The 20,461-nt window shown below is 48.3% G+C and overlaps 1 protein-coding gene across 1 annotated transcript in view; it reads left to right on the top strand.

Moving 5' to 3' along the window:
• Positions 1–334: 334 nt before the first annotated feature.
• Ptpre (protein tyrosine phosphatase receptor type E) overlaps positions 335–20,461 on the top strand; it is a 146,938-nt gene continuing 126,811 nt past the window's right edge. The window contains exon 1 of the mRNA XM_052196464.1: positions 335–603. The gene's annotated coding sequence lies outside the window, so the exon portion shown is untranslated. The remainder of the gene's footprint in view (positions 604–20,461) is intronic.

Raw genomic sequence — 20,461 nt, 5'->3', positions numbered from 1 at the left:
CATGTTACTTCCTGGTGTCCAGGACTAAGACTAGTAGGAAGGATGTTGAGTTTTCTTTACAATTTTTCTGAGTGCCATCACCTTTTAGGACCCTCCCTGATACAGTCAGTGTCCAGTCAGAGTGCCAGGAGAGGGGCTCCCCAGACGAAGGTGTGTGTCAGCATCCTCATAGGGTAAAGGCCAAAACTCCAGGAGGGTAGGCGCCCGCGGTGCGCTCCCAAAGCCAGGCACCAGGCGTCGCCGTCGCCCCTCGCAGCGCCACGGCCCCGCCCCCGCCGCGGAGCTGGAGCCGGAGCCCGAGCCTTAGCCCAGTGCTGGAGGCGGCCGGACCGGGCCAGACAGATTTCCTGCTCTCTGGTAGGGCCGAGGGCTGCCGGCTGCGGGTTACAGGCTACGGGCTACGGGCTACGGGCTGCGGGCTGCGGGCTGCGGGAGAAGTTACCGGCGGCGCAGGTACCTCACTGCCCACGCGCGTCCCCACGACCCTCCCTCGCGCCGGCGGGGACAGCGGGCGCCCCGGAGCGGAGCGCGGCGGGCGGGCGCCCGGGAGATGCGGAGTCGCCGCGGCGGAGCGATCGGCGCGTCAGCACCGGTCCCTGGGAGGTGAGTGGCGCGGTGAGGGAGGGTGGCAGTGCGTCCAGAGGTGGCCGTGCTCCCCGTGCACATAGAGCAGACCAGGATATCCTGGGCCACTGCCAGCTAGGGACGGGTCGTGTCCCGTAGGTGCGTTCGAGCCTGGTCTTTGCCATCCTCCTAGTGCACAGGGTGCTAGCGACTAGAGACCTTGCGACCCTGGCTACCTGCTCTGCCCGAGGCGCGGTCGGAACTTGACTACCACCTCGGCAGCTCTCTCGGTGAACAGCTACACAGAGGGCGTGTGTCTGTGGGTGGCGACCGTGGGAAGAGGACAGCAACCTGGGGACGTGTGTGAACGCAGTGGAAACGGGAGGGGTTTTCAACCGGTGTGTTGGGGGCTGTGCACGCAGGGCTTGAGACTGGAGCTTTTCCAGAAAGTGACTCGAGTTGCGCCAACTCCCTGTGCAGCGGGGGCGCTGCGGGGATGCTGGCTTTGGTCTAGGGCCGGGTGCCTTCCCAGGCAGGCATCAGTTGGGGATTCAGGATCAAGGTGGGGAAACCTGGCAGGTACCTCAGGTCTGACGCCAGGAATTGCAGTCCGTGGGGGGGACTAAGGAGGTCCTGGAGCCAAAGGCCAGCGGTACCCATCTTGGTGTTTCCTGGGGACCATCTGGGGAAGGCTTGGAGACCCACAGGGTGATGAGGTAGAGCCAAGCCTGGGGACTAAGGACTGGACCTGACCTAAATTCCTTCCAGTCATGAAGTATCTTTCTAGAGAGGTTAGAGTGTTATGCCTGCGAGGTTATACTGAGTTACAACGACTCTGTAAGTGTTGGAACCTCAGAAACTACAGGAAGAAAATGGAGCCTTGACTGTGTCAGAGAGTTTGAAGGAAGACCAGCACTTTTGTGCTCATGTGTTCTAGAAAGGACAGTGTCTCTTGCCCAGTCAGTAATGTCCTTGCACCTAAGTGCCTCATGACCCAAGATGCCTGGACATCTTTGCAACAATGTTTATGCATTTATTTTCCTGCAATATAGAGAACCTATGCTTAGTTAAAGTGGAGGTGGGAAATGAGGATGGGGATGCTTTTCCAAAACTGGGGGACTAAGCCAAAGCTGGCATGAAGCAGTAGGTTGCTGGTGGTTGCCAAGGTCCCTCAGCTTTTCAGGACATGTACAATAGGCTGGGTCTCTCAGTGCAAGTTCAAGGCCCTGGGGAAACAAGAGGCCAGGTGTTAGTTTGTGTGATGTCAGGGAGAGGGTTTCTGTCTCCTGAATGCCAGGTTTGGGCCCAGGTCCTAGTTTCTTGGGATCAGTGCTGTCTGTGGATCATCATCAACCCCTCAACACAACCCAACAGTTTTCTGGTTTGGAAGTTGATATCAGCTGTTTGTTTTACTGAAAGGCCAGGTCATTGGACAAACTGGATTTGATAATCCAGAACCTCTCAGGCAAATCAGCCCTGAAGTTTCAGTAAGGGAGGTGCTGTCCTTGAATGTTTCCTGGAGCCTTGGTCTGGTCACAAGGTTAGAACAGAGCTGGCCATTGGTTCCCAGCCTGGAAACTCATTTGTCTCTGTTGTGGAGGCACGCTTGGCCCAGCAGTGCTCCTGGGTCAGCAGCCCTACCACTTCTGAGATAACCTACAGGAAGACTTGAAACTCTGCCCTTGAAACTCTGTCCTGGGAGTGATCTCCTCAGCCCTAGGCATTCCTGCATGCAAATCTTTTGACCTGGAGGAAGTGCAGGGAGGTATGGGAAGGGGCATGAATCCATTTCAGTGGGTCAAATTGTGCTTCTGTGCCTGATTATCCCTCATTGGTCCCTGCTGCTCCATCTCTGAGGACATTTATTGAAGCCATGCCCCTGCTGGTCAGAGACAAATTTGTAGGTTAAGGTATATTCTGCAGTACACCTGGTGTTTTCTTCTAGGGCAATGACCTCACCCCTAATATGTCCCAAATTAAAGGTGCGCATCCATTGCCCCCCACTCCACACACCCAATTTCTCCCAATGTTTACTTCACCCTTCTATATGCACTAGCCTTCTAAAAGGGATGCTGAACAGGGCCTTAAGTTAGGACTGGGCTGTGAGCTCAGTGCTTGGAAGCAGCCTCTTGCTGGCTTCTGTGGGGTGGAGAAGCTGGTGATGAAGTCAGGATCTCTGGAGCATGCCTGTTTGTGTGAATGGGCTTCTGTGCATTCCATAGATGTCTGTCTCGGTGTATATTGATGTGCACTGGATCATGGAAAGAGGAGACAAACCATCAAAGAGATACAGGGCCAGTTCTTAAGGGGATACTAAATCAAAGAGACCCTGCAGGGCTCCCCAAGGAGGTAGGTTTGGGGGCAGGGGAGAAACAGGAACTACACGTGTTTTCTTCCCTTGCTGGTGCATTTTCCCATTTGTGGTGTTTGGATCTCACCTGGGGAGGCTTTGCTCCCAAACCGAAGGAAATGCAGCTGTTAGAGGAGAGTGGGGCCTCTTAGCTTCTGAGAGTCACAGGAGAAAGCCCTGTGCAATGTAGGTCCTCGTTGGCTTGCTGTTTCCTAGCAAATGGTGCTGTGGCCTGGTCTCCCAGAAGGCCCCCAACTCTCTAGGCCATAAGACATGGAGCCAGTTCAGCCTCCAGCTCAATTTGTCAAGTGACTTAGCCTTCCTAAAACCTCCCTGGACCCTCTGCCAGAAAATAATTCTTCTTCCTTTTCCTATGGAGGGACATTTGGCCCTATTCTAAAGTACCAGTTCAAGTCTATTTAAGGGTTCTAGCTGATCTGTTTTTAACAGTGCAGCTCTCCCACCAGAAAGGGTATGCCTCTGAGACCTTGGACTTTGGGTTTAGACTTGGATTCGAATCCTGCCTCTGGTGTGGTCTTGTTTAAATGACTTAAGTGCAGACAATGAAGCTCACTCCTCAGGAGTACTCTGACCATCACTATTTTGTACAGCTACTCAGATGGGGTCAGAGAATGCATTAGAAAGCATGTGATCAACACCGGGAAAACTGGGTATGTTTCCTAAAATACCTAATGCTATATGCATCATATATGGTAAAAACCAACATGGGACCAGAGAGATGGCTCAGTAAGAAAAGTGTTTGCCTTATAAGAAAGAGGACCCATGTTTGAGACCAAGAACCTACATAAAACATGCCAGGTATGGTGCTGCACACTTGTAACCCTGGCTCTGGGGAGGCAGAAATAGTTGCATCTCAGGGATTTGCTGGCTTTGATAGCCTAGTCTAGTTGGTTAGTCATGTCAACAAGAGACACTTTCTGAAAAGGTAGATGGGATCTGAGAAATGACTCTTAAAGATCTCCAGCAAGTGAACAAAATCATGTTAGTGGATAGAGTCTTTCTTTGTGTGCAACTTGAAAGAATAGTTGGGATCAATATAACATGGCATGTTAGGCAACTTTAATTTTTCACAATGAGCTGAGCGATTATGTGAATTTCACATAACTTAGCTACTTAATCTCATAATGCTTTCCCTTACAGTGCACCGAGAGTAAATTCATTCCCCATCACGCACCGCTGACTGTGGTGTTAGTGATCCTTGAGGCAAAACTACAACTTGCTGTGGACATTAACCTGGGCTTGTGGCCTGAATTAAAGTAGGCTGGGTGTGAAGCCAGGCAGAAACAAGGCAGCCGTAGCACCAAGAGGCAGTGTAGCTCAGAAGGAAGCATTGGAATCGGGGCATCCGGTCAGCCCTGCAACCATAACATAAAACAATAAAGCTGTGGCTGGCTCCCAAACGTTCTCCTCCAGAGGATAGGGCGGCTCTGGAACATCTCTCAACCTCTCCAGGTGCTAGGCCAGTTGTTCTCAACCTGTCGGTTGCGACCCCTTTGGAGTTGCATATCAGATAGCCTACATATCAGATACTTATGATTCATTACAGCAGCAAAACAATAGTTATGAAGTAGCAATGGGATAATCTTATGGTAGGCAGTCACCACACCATGAGGAACTGTAGAAAAAGGTCACAGCATTAGGAAGGTTGAGAGCCATTGCTCTGGGGACTCTCTGATTAGAATCCACCTGCCCTCCAGATGGCTGGGAAGTATAAACCACATCTAAGGTGATAGGAATATACAATATTTCTAATTCTCCGGGAGAGGCAGATGGTGGGAGCTGATGCTGGATGCAGGCTGGGAGGGCTCTCCTTTGGGAATTACCCACCTATCCCCCTCTTTCCTTTCTCAGGTCCTGTTGCTGTTCCACAAATCTCACCAGTTGGGGTCCGCCCTATCCAGGTGTGCCACACAGGGACTTTTGATGTGGTTCACAGCCTCTGCACTCACTGTGTCTGGCTTTCTGCCAGAAATATGGGTTTCTTTTATTTCAGCTACATAAATAAATACTTCAAAGGGTTTGGTGAAGCTTATGAAATTAAAAAAAAAAACAACTCTTAGCCACGTAATTCAGAAAAACAAATTAACATATCCTTTTATATTGATTCCCAATGAAGGAGAGGCCATATAAAGTAGTTTTAAAGAATGGTCACCTATTTTAAAATAATTTTTAAATACAACCAAGAGTACACTTAATCTAACTTGTCTCAGAATTGGTATCAAGTATTGATAACAATAGGGAGTCTTTTTTTAAATTATTTTTTAATCTCTGCAAACAGATAGAAACTCCATCAAGAAGGAAACTCAATTAAAAATTGGTCCTTAGTTGTGCTGGGCTATAGTCAGATGTGTGGGTGTCAGCAGACTGGAGTGAGGAGTGGTATGCTGATTGGGAAGTTTGCTTGGGTCTCTGGTCTGAGTGTGGGCAGCACTGACTCTGATCCCTTAGATGGTCCAGTGTGGGGTTTGGCCATGAGTTCCTGCAGCAGATGTGTGATTCTGCATCCACTTAGGGGTGGCCAGACTATTACAGGAAACCCCGGGACTCAGAATGTTTGGGGTGTGAAGAGAAAGAATGCTTGGGCAAAGGTAGCAGAGGCAGTAGTGTGGGAATCTGTGCAGGAACGGTGTGGGAGGCCAAGCGCAGAGGCCATGTCACCCTGCCTGGAACAGAGCCACCGATAGAACAGACAGATCTTTGTTTCCTGAGGGAGATGGCACAAACTGGGGCTCTGGGCAAGCACTTTGAGGTGTAATGATGGTGTCAGAAGGATGTGAGCCTCCAGTGTGAGCCTGAGCAGGTGTGATACTTCTACCCTGTCTCTCTCGTGTGCATGTGTGTGTGCGTGTGCGTGTGCGTGTGCGTGTGCGTGTGTGTGTGTGTGTGTGTGTGTGTGTGTATGCTCACATGTACAAACTCACAGGAATACTTACCCATATATGCCATTCTCAGAGGTTTGAAGGTGTCTGGTTTTGATCCTCCATCTTCTTTTTTAAAAAAAGTTTGTTTTATATTATGTGTATGAGTATTTCGCCCACATGTTTGTTGTATGTGCACTACATATTTGCCTCATGCACACTAGAGTCAGATCCTCTGGAACTTGAGTTAAGGGTGGTTGTAAGCTGCCACATGAGTGCTGGGAGCTGACCTGAGGTTTCTACAAGAGCAGGAAGTGCTCTTAGCTACTGAGCCATCTCTCCAGCCCTTGTTTATTGAGCCAAGGCCTCTCACTGGCCTGGAGTGCACTGTTTTGTCTAGACTGATGGGCTAGTGAGGCCTAAGGATCCCCTTGTCTCTATCTATCCCAGTATTTGGGTTACAGGTACCACACTTGGCTTTGTACACGGGTGCTGGGGATCCGAACCCAGGTAGTAATACTCATATGGCAAGCACCCACTGAGCCATCTCCACGGCCCAGGGATTCCAGTCTTTAGAGCAGGAGATGGACGTAGATACAATGGTTCTGGTGCAGTGGCGAGAACGAAGAACAAAGACTTGGCTTATGCTTGCAGATCATCCAGAGCCCTCCTTACTTGAACTAAGAGCTTGAGAGTGTCCAAGTCTCTGTCGCAGTGTCCTTGGGGCAGGTGCTGAGTTTCTAGTCAAGAAACAGATACAATCTTTGTTAGGACTTGGATCTATTTGGATACTTCCAGCTGGACATTAGTCACCATTTGAACTGAGAAGAAAATTAGCTCCATTTTTCCCTCTACTAGCTTTCTGGATTCTTGTTTAGATAGATGCTTGATTGCAGTATATTATGACAAGTGGCCTTTAGAATGTGTCATTTTATTTTGTCTCCCACTTCAAGGACCTGGAGTTTCCAGGTTGTGTCTCCTCAGCTAGCTTCTAAGTAGTTTGCTCTGAGGGCTTTGTGCTCTCTGTACACAAGGCCTTGACCTTGACTCAAGGCCAGCAAGCCCAAGTGCTGTCCCAAAAGCATGATGCCCCCTCTGTGGGGCCTGGAAGTGGGGAGCTCTATCTATCATGGGTGTCTGGTGAAACTCTACCAGCTTTGACCTGCCTTTCTTCTCCAGCTCAGAGAGGCCAGCCTCAAAGCTGGACACCCACCTATAGGATCTGATGCCTTGCCCAGAGGCCTCCCTCCTTACCACCACGCATCTGCCTGAAATTCCCATCATGGGAACTAGCTGTTATTTAGCTCTTTTGCTGGATTCCCCCCCCCCACACACACACAGGTGGCTTTCCACCCACAGGGAGGGCTGAGTCTCCTCCGGAGATGCTGATCTTCGAATCTTGGAGGCAACCCACTTCCCTGTGGGTAGAGAATGGCACACGGAGGCAGACCTGATCAGGGGCTCTGATCAGGCTTTGAGGATACCAGCAGGCCATTTTTCTCATGGCATAATTTCCTACAGCTGGTCTTGCCCTAGCCCAGTGCATCTCAACCTTCCCAATGCTGTCACCCTTTAATATAGTCCCTCATGTTATGGTGACCTCCAAATATAAAGTTATTTTCATTGCTACTTCACAACTTGGGAATCTTAATATAAATATCTGTGTTTTTCAATAGTATTAGGTAATATATTGGCAAGAGGGTCATTTGACCCTCAAAGGGGTCAAACTCACATGTTGAGGACCACTGTAACAGTTCCATATCAGTCATGTGTTCTAGAGCATACTGTGAGTCATGGGCTAGTTGTTTTGAGGGGAGAAGAGGTGGGTCATTAGAAGTGGGAATGTCTCCAACTTCCTCCATGGATAAAGTGCTTCCTTCTACAGAATGACCTAGAATGCTTTCCAGGTTCCTTCGAGACCCCAGGGGACCCCCTGAGGGAACAAGTCCAGCTGAGAGCACTTCTTGTCCAAATTTCTCTCCAGTTTTTCTCCCTTCCCCCCAGTTTCCCTTCACCCTGATCTTCTACAAACAGGAAAGAGAGGGAGGGGGCCAAGGAGGAGAGAGGAAAAGAGGGAAGCAGTTGCTCTAGGCAATGAAGGAATGAGCTAGACTCCCAGAGACCATGCTGTTTCTCATTCCTGCGCATGCTCATTCAGAGGGAGTGCGGAGTCTTATATTTTGGGCACACTTGAGCAGAAAATAAAAACAAGGGCCTTGCCTGAGATGGTTCTAGAAAGTACGGTGGCACATGATTGCATCAGGCATAGAATCCAGGCCCATATACCTTAGTCCTCTGACGTAGATGCTCTCTCCCAGTTACAGGGAGGCAGTCAGTGGGATTTAATAAGTAGCCAGAAGGTACACGTCCTTTCTGTTGCATTCAAGGGTGCGCAGACGCTCAGTCTGGGCCAGCAAATCGTTGCTGTAGGGTACTTCCTTTAATGAACACAAAGCTTGCAAATGTTCTCTCAAAGAGCATAAAATATTTAACTTCTTAGATAAAACTCCTCCATAGTCCTGGTTGTACTGTGCCCGTTCACCGATAAAACAAAAACAAATTCTCCCAATCTCCAGCCACATTATCCTGCATTGTTACAAATGGATGGGATCTTTGTTCCCAACTGCTTTCCTCCTCAAATGGTTTCCCTGGACCTAAAAGCAGCCTACACAAACAGAAGACACTTAAGTGAGAGATAGGGGTGCTCTGACACAGCCAGTCACTCTGTCCTTAACTTCCAGCCTCTGTTTGCCTGGGCTTCTAGTAGTTCTTGATCAAGTGCATCAGTAATTCAATACATTTCTTTTTGCCCACATAGCAGGCTTTAACATAGCAGTCCTCTGTGGGTGATGTCATCAGCCTACTCATTTAAATGTTTTTTTAAAGAAAAGTTCCAACTTGGGCTAAAATATGATATAAAAGTGCAAGAATCAGAAATTTAATAATTTTGTACTGTGCTGAGGGGAGTTAGAGCTATTCTTAGTAATCTAGAAATATTTCAAAGGCCCTTTCTGAGTTTCCTCCCAAATGCTAGCAGTGTTTGATGGTCTGTAAGAAGAGGCAAATGGAATACTTAAATCTTTATTGACTGCTTAGACTATACACACAGCATGCTTAGCACTGCATTTATGATGGTGACTGTCCTATGCATGTCCCAGGTCCTCAGGGATAAGGAAGCTACCACCAAGGAAGGCATAAGGGTGATCCAATGCAGGGGAGGGGCAGAACAGGTAGAATGGACTTGTGGAGAACTGGAAGGGTTTCACTGAGGAGGACAGGCTTGGGTGTGAATGTTTTCTTGGCAGCCAACACAGGACTGAAGAATTTCAGACAGAGAGGCTTCTGTAGGCTTGCCTCACAGCGGGAAGGGAAATGGCCTCTCGTGCCTGGGGAAGAGCAGGTGTCTAGATGCAGCTAGCTGGATCAGGGTCAGAGAGGAATAGGAAAAGACAGTGCTTTGGGGCTCAGCAATCACAGGGACACCAGCCAAGAGTCTGGACCTGCCTGAGGAACCAGTGCCTCCCTTGGAGATCCTGAAGCGTGCCGGCAGTTCCTCCTGTAGAAACACGTGTTTATGGACTACTTTTCATAGGTTTATCTTGAGTGACCCCTCCCCCTCAATCATGAAACCTGGGAATTTGGGGCTAGGAGGATAACTCAGTAAGTAAAGCACTTGCTATGCATGGTTTTAAAAAGTTGAGTGTGTTGGCTTATGTTTGCAGTGTGGCTAGAGACTGAGGAAAGAGCTGGCGGCTATAGGTGTAACCCTGAGCAGAGGTTGGTTTAGGGAGACTGAAGCTGCAGACTGAGTTCCTAGGCTATATCATAGGTACCCTATGATACCAAGGCCTAGAGATTCTGGCTATGGTGACCAGGTGTCCCTGGAGCAGATACCGGGGTAAAGAAAGGCCAAGGATGAGGCCAAGTTGTAGGGTGTGGGGTGTACGGTACAAGCACTTGACTCTCCTAGGTGGGGGTTGGGTCTGTTCAACAGAAGCAAAGAGTCCTTGACTCAAAACTGCCTCTCTGGGCTAACCTGTTCATCTTACTAAGATTCAGCCAAACCTGTAGTATCAGAGGCATAGGCTCCTCAGAGTCATGGCGTCTGCCTGATTCCACAAGCAAAGCTGCTATGCATAGGCCCATAAAGTTTCTAATGGTGAACTTTGACCTCTCTGGGGGGACAAACCTGAAATTTTCATTTGCCCCAGCATCCATGACTTTCATCCAAGGACCTCATCCTATTCAGGAGACCACATTTTAAGTTTCCTTTAAACTGGAGGAAATCTGTGTAGAGGTAGGAATGAGACCTCTGGGAAAGGCGTGAAGGAGGGTGTCATGGTAGTCACAACACCCTGGCTGGTCTTACCTTGCAGGCCGTGGAAAAGACATAATCGCAGCAGCAGGAGAAGGAGGGAGCCCACGAGAAGAGGTTTGGCCTACAGAATGAGCATGAGTACACATTTCCCAAGAACTGACTCAACTGAAGTGCAGGCGCTGCCTACTGTCTTTCAGGAAACCTGAAGTTCTCTGAAGGATGGGCCCCTTAACCAAAGTCATGGTGGTCAACACCAATGCCTCTAGGTTCTTCTTCAGACCTTGCTCTGCTAGCCCATCCTGGCCCAGGTACCTGCCCACCACACAGGGCAGTCTCTAGGTCTGAAACACAGACAAAGCCCGGCATCTGTGAATAGGAGTTTGAATTCATTGCATGTTAATGAAGCAGTCCAGAAAAGGCATCATTGCCAAATAAAAGGAGAAAAAAGAGAAACTACTCTCTAGCTATTTTCTCAGTGACTTTCCTTGTGTATTTTAACTTTACCAGAAATAGATCTTTCTGTACGAATCTTTCTGTTTGCCAACAGCTGAAGTCACCTCCTGCCTTCCTCCGCCTAGGATGCAGTGTGCTTCGTCTCCCTATTTAGAGATGGGGCGTGACACCAGAGGCAGTTAAGAAAAATAAGTCTTACCTGGGACACCACAGCACGCTTCAGGGATCAGGAATTCAATATCGCCCTCCCATGCTGATCTGGGTAGACTGATCCCTCATCCCCTGCTTCCTGAGCCTGAAGCACTGTTCATGCTGCTGGGCCTTATGAAAATGAGGCCCAACCTGTGTCCAGCTGAGGGAAGGGGGGGATGGGATGTATTCCACCGAGCACATTGCCTCCAGGAGGAGTCTCAACAGCAGCCTGGATGTGTGTCTCCAGCACAGTGTGCTTTGTTTGGCAAATGATTTATAGTTTGTTTTATTCAAATGCACATCCTGAATGGATAGGGCTGTGCTGGGCAGAGATCGATGAGATGGATGAGATGGATCCTGACTAACTTTGCTTAGCCTCGGCTTCTTTGCCATTTGCAGGGTAACAGGGATTGATAGCTGCTGGAGCCTGGTGTCCTTGCACTGTGGCTTGGGATCTTGGAAGCTGGAGTGCGCAGGCTCAGTTTACCAACTGGCTTTTTAACTTGGAAGGTAGAGAGGATGGCCATCCAGGGAGACTGCTCTGAGCTCATCGCTAGAAAGTTTGTTCAACTGTTAATGGGCTTAGAGGGCATATTGGTAATGGAGTGACTAGTTTCTAGTACCTAGGTTAGGATGCAGTGGTTAGAGCTAGGAACTCCCTGCAGAAGGCCAGGACCCACTGAAAAGAGAGACCCCTGGCTTGAGTGCTCTGCCTCTATGTGGAATCTCTGCTGGGGTCTCACTCAAGGTTCAGTCTGTTAGTTCTGTACTTCCTCCTCAATGTCAGGTTCCCAGAGACCTGGTAGATATGTGACTGTCCACATGGGCAGCTACCTCCCTCTGCTCTACACAGACTAGAATTTGGGGAGCAAGAAGGGAACTGCAAGTCTGGCTAAGTGAGGACCAGCTTAAAGTGCCATGTTGGGAAATCTATCCCTGATCATAGCCGGCAGTGGCCTTCTGTCCTGGGCCTCAGCCTCAGCAGGCATGTGTGTGATGTCACCTCAGGTAGAGTGTAGGCTCCTTTGTACTCCTGTACTAGAACTCACACCACAAGCGAGAGAACCAGCCCAGAAAGGTGTTGCCTTCAAATAGAAATGGAAAGACAGTGGTCCTTCTGTTCCCCACTCACCCTCCACAAATGTCCTAACACAACGAGAAGCACACTTTCTGCGCAAGCCTTTTCAGGCAACCAACAAATGAAACCTTTATGAGACGTTTGCCCAATAGTCTCGTCTGGCTATTTTGAACCAGAGTCTGTCACCAGCTTTATGTAAGAGTGCCAAGGCAGGTGAGAGGTGAAATGTGGCCAAGTTCCTTCCGGGTCATGATCGGGCTCACTCACTGGCTGAGGAAGCTGAGAGTTCGGGAACAGCAGGGCGGGCCTAGGCCCACATAGGGCCATCCAGGCCATGGGGACTCTCACCTCAGTCCCTGGTGTCAGCGCTCTCCAGAAGCCTCCCACCCAGACCTCCCTGTAGAAGGAGACAGCATATTCCAATAGAAAGCCAATCTACAACTGAATCTAGACTGACCCAGTGAGAGCCTTCTTGGTCTGAAAGGCCAGGCTGGAACAGTGGGCCTTTTGCAAAGTTCCCTCTAAGTACAGGGCTAGCTAATTAATATTTTTCTTGGCTTGAGCTCCTATGTCCTCCTTGTGGTCAGGGATGGAATCAGCCCCATCCAAGCCAAGTGCTTCAGCCACTGGCAGGTGAACCTTCAGGAGCTACATTCAAACCCATAGCAGTGGGGTGAGAGAGGAGGACACATGGCTCCCTCGGGACACCCCACACTCTGTATTCTCCTCAGGTGGTGTGATTTACTGGTACAGTGGGATGAGCACAGGGAACTGCCCTCAGACCTCAGGGGAGCGGAACTCAGAGTGCGGTCTCTGGAGATGACAGTGTGGCCGGAGGATTGTACCCATCCCTCCATCTGTACCTTGCCAAGGGGGCACCCGTTTAATGAGCTTTGGTTATTTTTCCTATGATTTCATGTCATTTTAAAAATTCAGACAAAGAGGCTGTTGAGTTGTTCCTCAGCATCTCCAGGGCGTGTTTCCCTGTCCCCCGGCACTCGCTGTGGATTTTCATAGGAAGAACAGGAGGTTGCAGGCTTTACAAAGTTCCCATAGGAATCTCAACACGTGGCCAGGGCTACAACTCTGGGAACTTTTGTAGGGTCTCAAGAATGAGGTCAGGTTCTTTCACTGGAGAGCAGGACAGGAGGGCAGCCTGGAGGATAGGAGAACTCAGCTAATGAGCCCAGAGAGTTGTTCACTCTGGGCAATCCCAAAATGCTATCTGTTTGTGCTCCTTTTCCTAGTCAAGAAATCACCGGAGGGGAAGCAGCTGGATAGAGCCAGCCAGGAACAATGGTCTGTAGTGTGGCAGGGTCCAATTTCAAGGGTACTCTTTGGAAAAAAAACAAAACAAAACAAAACTAAGATTTTGCAGGACTGAGTTCGCCCATAGTGGTGGTGTGCTGGGCAGCTGAGTGAAGGAGCTGTCTTATAAATCACTGTGTGTTCTTCTTCAGTCTTGTTCATCTAAGAAATGGGGTAGGGGTGGGAGGGGGCTTCTGTGTTGTACTCTCAGGTGGACAAACACCCGCTCCTGCTGTCCTCATTTGATGTGGAATCTACCTTTCACATCTGTCTGCCCTCAGGGATGCCGTGAAGGTCTATCCATCCCCTAAGTGGCCAGCCCTGTGGAGCTCAGTCCAGCTTTGCGACGTCCTGTAGGGAGGAGCTGGCTCTGCTGGAGCCCTTGGCCATCCACATGGACCTGAAGTCTCTCTTTCCAGGCACCCTGATTTCTTTTCTTTTTCTGTGTGCTGTAGGAGCCACACTGTTCACTAGAGGCCGTCTCTGGCATTTTGGCTGGGTAGTCGTCCCAACTCCTGCCCCTAGACTACCTCTGCCACACATGGTAAGACTGCCCTGGGTATGCTTTTAAAGAGCTCCACTTTGCCATGAGAGGTCTGTACTCCTGATCACTGTTTCTCCCTGACACCTGTAGAGGAGACAAAAGCAGGGAGCAAGGTGGCAGGTTTTCCCCATAGCCATTTGCCCCGGATCCCCTCCCCACCTTCTCCCCCTGACTGTTCCATCTTGTTTCCTCACTCAGAACTTCACAGCTAGGGCTTCTGAGCCTCTGGCTGAGGACACTGAAGTTGGCCAAGTGAATGGGCTGACCCAGAGCCAGCAGTAATATGGGCAGCTGCTGAGGCTGCCTGGAAGCTTTGGTAGCTTTTCCTTCCAGCACCCCTGCCCTGGGGCAGAGGCCTGGAGAGTGGGTCCTTGAGCTGGTGTGGAATGGCATGCCGTTCCTTTGGCATGAGTAATGGCAAAGCCCCAAAATCCCTAGTGTTTTCTCCCTGTTGTTGTCTAACAGGGAGACAGGGATGCCCTTCCCCTGTGCAGAGGTGGCCTTCCTGGAACAGGGCACCGCCTAGGGGCACAGCACCACTTAGGGGCACAGTGCAGGGGGGATGGTGGAAACACCCTGTCTTGGGCCTCAGGAAGCAAAGCTATCTTTAGCTCCCTGCTGGGAGTCGGGGAGAATCCCAATTATGAAAGGTTTTGCCAATCAGCACTCTAAATTCATTTTAGGGATCCATAGAGTTTTGCTTTGAGAAAAATCTTATCAAAGTAACGTCAGGTTGGATAGTGTGTGTGTGTGTGTGTGTGTGTGTGTGTAGTCAAAGGGCAACATCAAGTATCATTCCTCAAATTTTTTTGAGGCAGGGTGTGTCAGCTGACCCAGAATTCCCTGCTTTGGACAGACTGTCATGCCAGAGGAGCCCCAGGATCCTCCTGTCTCTACCCCAGCACTGCTTTTACAACATTGTTTACCACCCCTTGATTTTTACAAATGTTCTGTGGCTCAGGCTCAGGTCTCCATGCTTATGTTGCCAATACTTTAACGTAAGCCATGTTCCCAGCCTTTCCATTTTCCTTTCTCAGAGGGTCCAACTTCTGTTTCTGTTTCTCTTCAGGATCTCAGATGAACCTGGAATTTGAGGCTAACATTCAGAAGGGGGCCCAATTGCTTGCCTTTGCTTCCCATTGCCTGATTTCTAATGAATCCCCCATAGGGTCAAAGTGAATTCAGCAGTCAGGTTGGCGTTGGTGCAGTGTGGGGTCTGGCTCCAGGAGGGGACATCCCTGTAGAAAGCTTACACTGGAAAACACCCATAACGAGTACAAGGCACATTTGAGTGGAGTTTAAACACTGCATAAAGATGCGTGAAAATAGATTTAGTCTCGGTGTCAGGCAGAAGATGTCTTTGGAAAGTGAGTGTCTGTACAAATTAAAAGTGCATGTGAGGACAGACTTTCAACTTTGTTTATGCAGTCTGTGGAGACAGTTATAGGATATGGGCACGGCTGCTTTCAATAGAAAGGATAGGGAAAGAGGGTAAGGTGATAGTAAGACATAAGATAAGGGCTGGGAGAGGCTCAGTGGCTAAAGTGCTTCCTCTGCAAGCATGAAGGCCTGAATTCAAATCCCCATCTTCTACGTAAGAAGCCTAACATGGTGGCATGTGTCTGTAACCCCAGTGCAGGGAGATAGAGACCGGATGGTCACTGGGTCTTGCTATCTGGTCTGTCTGGGCTAATTTAAGAGCTCCAGGTTTGGTGAGAGACCTTGTCTCCAAAACATAAAGGGGAAGCCCAGCAGGATAGATCATTGGGTAAAGGTGTATCTTACCATTCAATTGCTGTGAAGTGACACCATGACCAAGGCAACTTACAAAAGAAAGCATTTACTTAGGAAGGTTAGTCCGTGATCGTCGTGGTGGGAAACACGGCAGCAGGCATGCAGGCATAGTGATGGAGCAGTAGCTGAGAGCTTACATCTTATCTGTAAGCATGAGGTAGAAATAGACTATACCTGGTATGGGCTTTTGAAACCCCAGCTCACCCACAGTGACACACTTTCCTCAAAGGCCACACCTCCTAATCCTTCCTTAAAAGCCCAGCAACTAGGGAGCAAGCATTCAAACATATGAACCTATGAGAGATATTCTCACTCAAACCACAAAGTGCTTGATGCCAAACCCACTGATCATAGTTCAGTCCTGGGCTCCACACAGTGGAGGATGAGAATTGAGTCTCTTAAGTTGTACCCTGGCTGTGAACCCTCACATGTATCCACAGGTATGCAAAAGAAAATAATGCAATTTATTATGCACATAATACATAAATAAATGCAAGTTAAAAATAAGTGGAAAGTGCTAGAGGAAGATTCCTGACACTGACCTCTACATGCACAGAATACACAAATACAACATGAGATCAAGCAAACACGAGATTAGTAGACATTTTTACCGTGAAGCACAGTTTGTTTCTTTCTGTTTTCTTAGCACTTTTATGTAGTATTTGATATTCTACTGGAGTGTCCAACCTTTGCACATTGCAATGCAATGTTGTCATCTACAAATGTGTTGTGTTTCATTCTTGCATGTCTTAAGATGCATGCGGCCCTAGGGCAGCAACATGGATATGTCCATAAGCCATACAAACACCTATAGAACTGTCCAGGCAAAATTCCAATAGAATCTCCTGAACCGTAGAACATAAAAAAGTGGACGTGGGTCCATGGAGCTCAGCACTTCCATCCCGGTGCTTCCTAATGGACAATTTTAAAACCTAGGAAGTGTGAGCACTGAATACTGGTAGCTACGCTGGGTAAACAGTGGTCATCATTGCAAATGGCAAAGCAAGAGAACCTGTGACACCCATACCTTTTCTGCCTTAAGCAGAGGCATTGGGAAAGTGGGTAGTGCTTAGGAAAGAGACATGGAAGCACACAAATCCCGGTACTGTGTGCTTGTGTGATCTTCAACACTTCTCTCCTTTTCTGTATTCTAGAATGTGACTGGCATAGTTATCCAATCTTAGCGGAAGGCTTGCGCAGGGCTAAGGTTTCCTTCCATAGCTGGCAAGTTGATGTTGGGTATGCACAGTGGCCTTACTTACTTACCTCCTGCATGCAGACACCGTTCGTTCTAAGGTCTTGATGGCTGTCCTGGTTAGATCTTATCAGCTTGACCCGAGCTAGAATCATCTGGAAGAAGAACCTCAATTGAGCAATTCCTCTATCAGAGTGCCTGCGGCAAGTATGTAGATCATTCTTGATTAATGACCAGTGTTGGAGGGCCCAGCTCACTGGGTGAGGGACTACCCCTGGGCACGTGGTCCTGGGTAGTATAAGAAAACAAGCTGAGCAAACCTTGAGGAGCAAGCCAGTACCCAGGATTCTTCAACGGTATTTGCTTCAGATCCTGACTTCTGGGTCCTGTGTTGAGTTCCTGCCCTGACTTCCTTTCAGTGGACTTTAAAATGTAAGGTAAAAATACCCCCTTTCCTCCCCAAGTTATCTTTGGTCATCATGCTTTATTGTAGCAAAGGAAATCTAACCAAGACAATGACCAACAGCTGCCTTCCTCTCAGCGAGCAGGATCCGTGAGAAAGCAAGAAGCCACCATGTCTTTAGGATCTAGCCTCTGAAGTCACATCCTGTCATTTCTGTGAGTCTACACATAGTGACTCAAGTTAGCCTTATCCAGGCATGAGAGACAAGCCAGCCCTTTCCAAAGTGTAGGTATTGACAAGGACTTCTTATGTTAAATTCTGGGTGCATGAGTCCTGGCTCTTGGCAATGCATGACCCATCGTGACTCTGGTTAGCCCAACAAGAAAAGAAGTTTGACAGAAGGCTTCTGGACAGCTCTCAGAGCTAACACTGAAGCTGGCGAACAAGGCTCAGAAAAAGAACAGGGGTCCAAGAAGTCACAGCTTGGGTTTCAGTCAAGATCAGGCCACAGGAAACTTCAGTGAGGATGTGGCCAGTAGTCCTCAGCCTCTGAGGCCAGCAGACACTTACCATGTCACCTCTTAAAATACTCTTAGAACATCCCAGAACCCACATGTCATCCTGCAGATTTCAATACTAGGACAGAACATATTGGAGTCTTGTGTCACCTGCTCTGATGCCAGGCTCATGGAGGACCCAAGAGGACAGGGAGACACCGCCTCCCCCAACTTTGGGAAGAAAGCATTTTTGATAACCCATCTTTTCCTGAAACTGGAGGAGAGCTCAGGCTGCTGAGCACTGCCTACCAAAGAGAAAACCTTCCCCTCTCTGTTCTGCACTGAGCTTAAGTGTTCTTTCAGCTGTGCTGTAGCCTGGGCTATAATATTAATAAATTCCATGATTCCTTATGTACACTGGCATGGCATACCTTTTAGACATGGTAGATAACACTGCTGAAAGGGAGCTAATCCTTTTAGAGACCAAATACAAGTCAACTTTTCTTTAAGATTAGAACTCCGTGAAGCAGGTTTTCTGAAGGCAGAGTAAGGAATCTTACGTTTCTTTCACCCACGGTAAGGAACTCAAGTGCATAGCATCAGCTTGCTGTATTCCTTGCTGTATTCCAATGCTTTTCCCAGTGAGTAAGTACCTTTGGGAAGAATGAAAAATGTAAAAGTTGTTAGCAAAAAACAAACAAGCAAACAAACAAAAAAATGTTTTAAAGGTTTACTTTATTCAGTTACCTACAAGGCTGTGTAAATATGAGTCCCTTTAAGAGCTAAGCATAGGTGCCCACGAATGAGGAAGAGACAGGTGTCTTTCTTGCACCTGACAAGACATACTAGAACATTCCCTTCCAGCATGAAGTTTTTCTTCTGTTCAGGGCTTCTTTTCAGGTCTCTTCAATCATAGGTGACAGAGATAGAAATCTCTTTCTGTCCTGGTGTTGCTTTCAACCTTTCCCAGGAGAAGAGCGGGCTGAGAGTTTGAGATGCTGGGCCCTACCATGGGAGCCAGCCACAGGCTCTGCGGGTCTAGAGTAGTCCTGAGGCTACCACAAAAGGAGGACTAGCAGGTGAGGAGCTAGACAGAGACATGAGCTGGGAGGTTGCTGTCAATATCCAAGGATACAAGAAGGAGGGGAAGCGGGGAGGGGAAATAGATGGATAAAGGGAAGGAGGGAGAGAGGGGAGCACTCTGAAGTCACAAATAACCGTATCAAAAATAGTGTAGAGCAAGCCCCACAGTTTCAGACCTCTTTAAGGAAGTGGATGCTTGAGTTCCTTAGCATATTTCTTCATGAGGATGAGTCTCATTTGGTGTTTTGTCCTCCGGTACCTGAACACACAATTGTCCTGGTATTAGATGAAATGCTGGCTTGTATTTTCTGGAGAGGGGCTCTTCAAAATACTAGAACTTACTCATTGCAGCAAGGTGCCCCCTACCCACTGGGCATCCAGTGGATTGCCAGGATCATAGCTGCAATTTCTGACATTTAATTAAATGTGTGTGAGCTATCAGTCCACTTGATACATAGCAGAACTGATTGTAGTAAGTTGCAACCTGAGAGTGGTACTCGGGAATGGGAATCAGTGTCAAATTCAGCAGCTCCCAAAGCAGGACATCTTGAGAGACCTGAAGTCACTACTGAGATGTCAAGATGCCCCAGGGGCAGCCTGGACTCCCACACAGCTTTTGTCCCATTTTCTGTTATCATGACTGTGTTTCAGGGACATTTTTATCTTGCAATTAAACACATGCTTGAGGTGAATATGGAGCATCCCATTCGGGGTGGGGGTGGGGTGGGGTGGGGAGGGGTGGGCTGCCTCAACCATTCAGATCAGAATGGCATGACTGGCCCAGGGAGAGTGGAGTGTGAGTCACTTCCTGAATTGATTGAACTTTAAGGAGAAAACCAATCTCTCTTTCCCTGTGCAAGGCAGAGGGCTTTTTATTATTGGTTACAGTTGCCTGTGGAGATCTAAAACCTTCTCCTTCTTACATGGCTTTCTCTATGCTTTATATTTTGTTTAGACATAAAGTACAGAGAGTACCACCATTGTTTGGCTAAGATAATGGATGCTCCTTTCAAATCTGCTAGAGAATATTGACTTGGAGTGGCCCCCATCTTGATTGGCTTTCTCGATCAACTTCATATCCCCACATCTGTGGTGGCCTTCAGATGTCCGGTTCAGGCACACTTCAGAGATGATTAATGCGAGTAATTCACAGCCCTTCACACCTCTCCATCCTATCTCACATGCTTCTGAGCATTCTTTTAACTGATAAATCACACCATTCCTTTGACTGATGAGCCTGTGATTTGTTTATGTAGCTGTCTTCCAGACCCTGGTTCCAGGCCCACGCCCTCTTTCAGTTAATCTTGGCTATCGTTAGGCCTAGGTCTGTTTCCTCAGTGTTTAAAATTCCTCAATTGGAAGAGGAGAAGGAAATTTGATGTGTATTCAGTTCTTGGACTGTTTTAAAACGAATACATGGGTACCGGTTGTATCGATCCGGCCCTCCTCCTTTGGGGAAAGTTTCCATTGCCTAAGCCCATTTCCTTTTTTTCACATCCTCAATGGTTTTTCTCTGTCTACTGGCAATGTGACAGATTTACTGTTCTGTTCTGGGTTAAGCAGGATACCTGTCTGTCACCTTGAGACCAGCTGCTATGCGTACTGATCAAAGAGCAAGTGTCTTGTTGTGTGCAGGAACTTAGAGGGATTCACTTTGTATGCATACTTCCTTTCAAAGGAGCGTTTTAGAAACCACAGTGTTTCATAGACTGGGGCTGTATTGATGATGTCACAGCAAAACATAACATTCTCTTTTGTATAGTTCTGGTGGTGGTGGTGGTGGTGGTGGTGGTGGTGTGTGTA

This window comes from Apodemus sylvaticus, chromosome 1, assembly GCF_947179515.1.
Source record: "Apodemus sylvaticus chromosome 1, mApoSyl1.1, whole genome shotgun sequence".
Lineage (NCBI taxonomy): Eukaryota > Metazoa > Chordata > Mammalia > Rodentia > Muridae > Apodemus > Apodemus sylvaticus.
The sequence above is the reverse complement of the archived record's forward strand: the minus strand, read 5'-3'. Positions and strand labels throughout refer to the sequence as shown.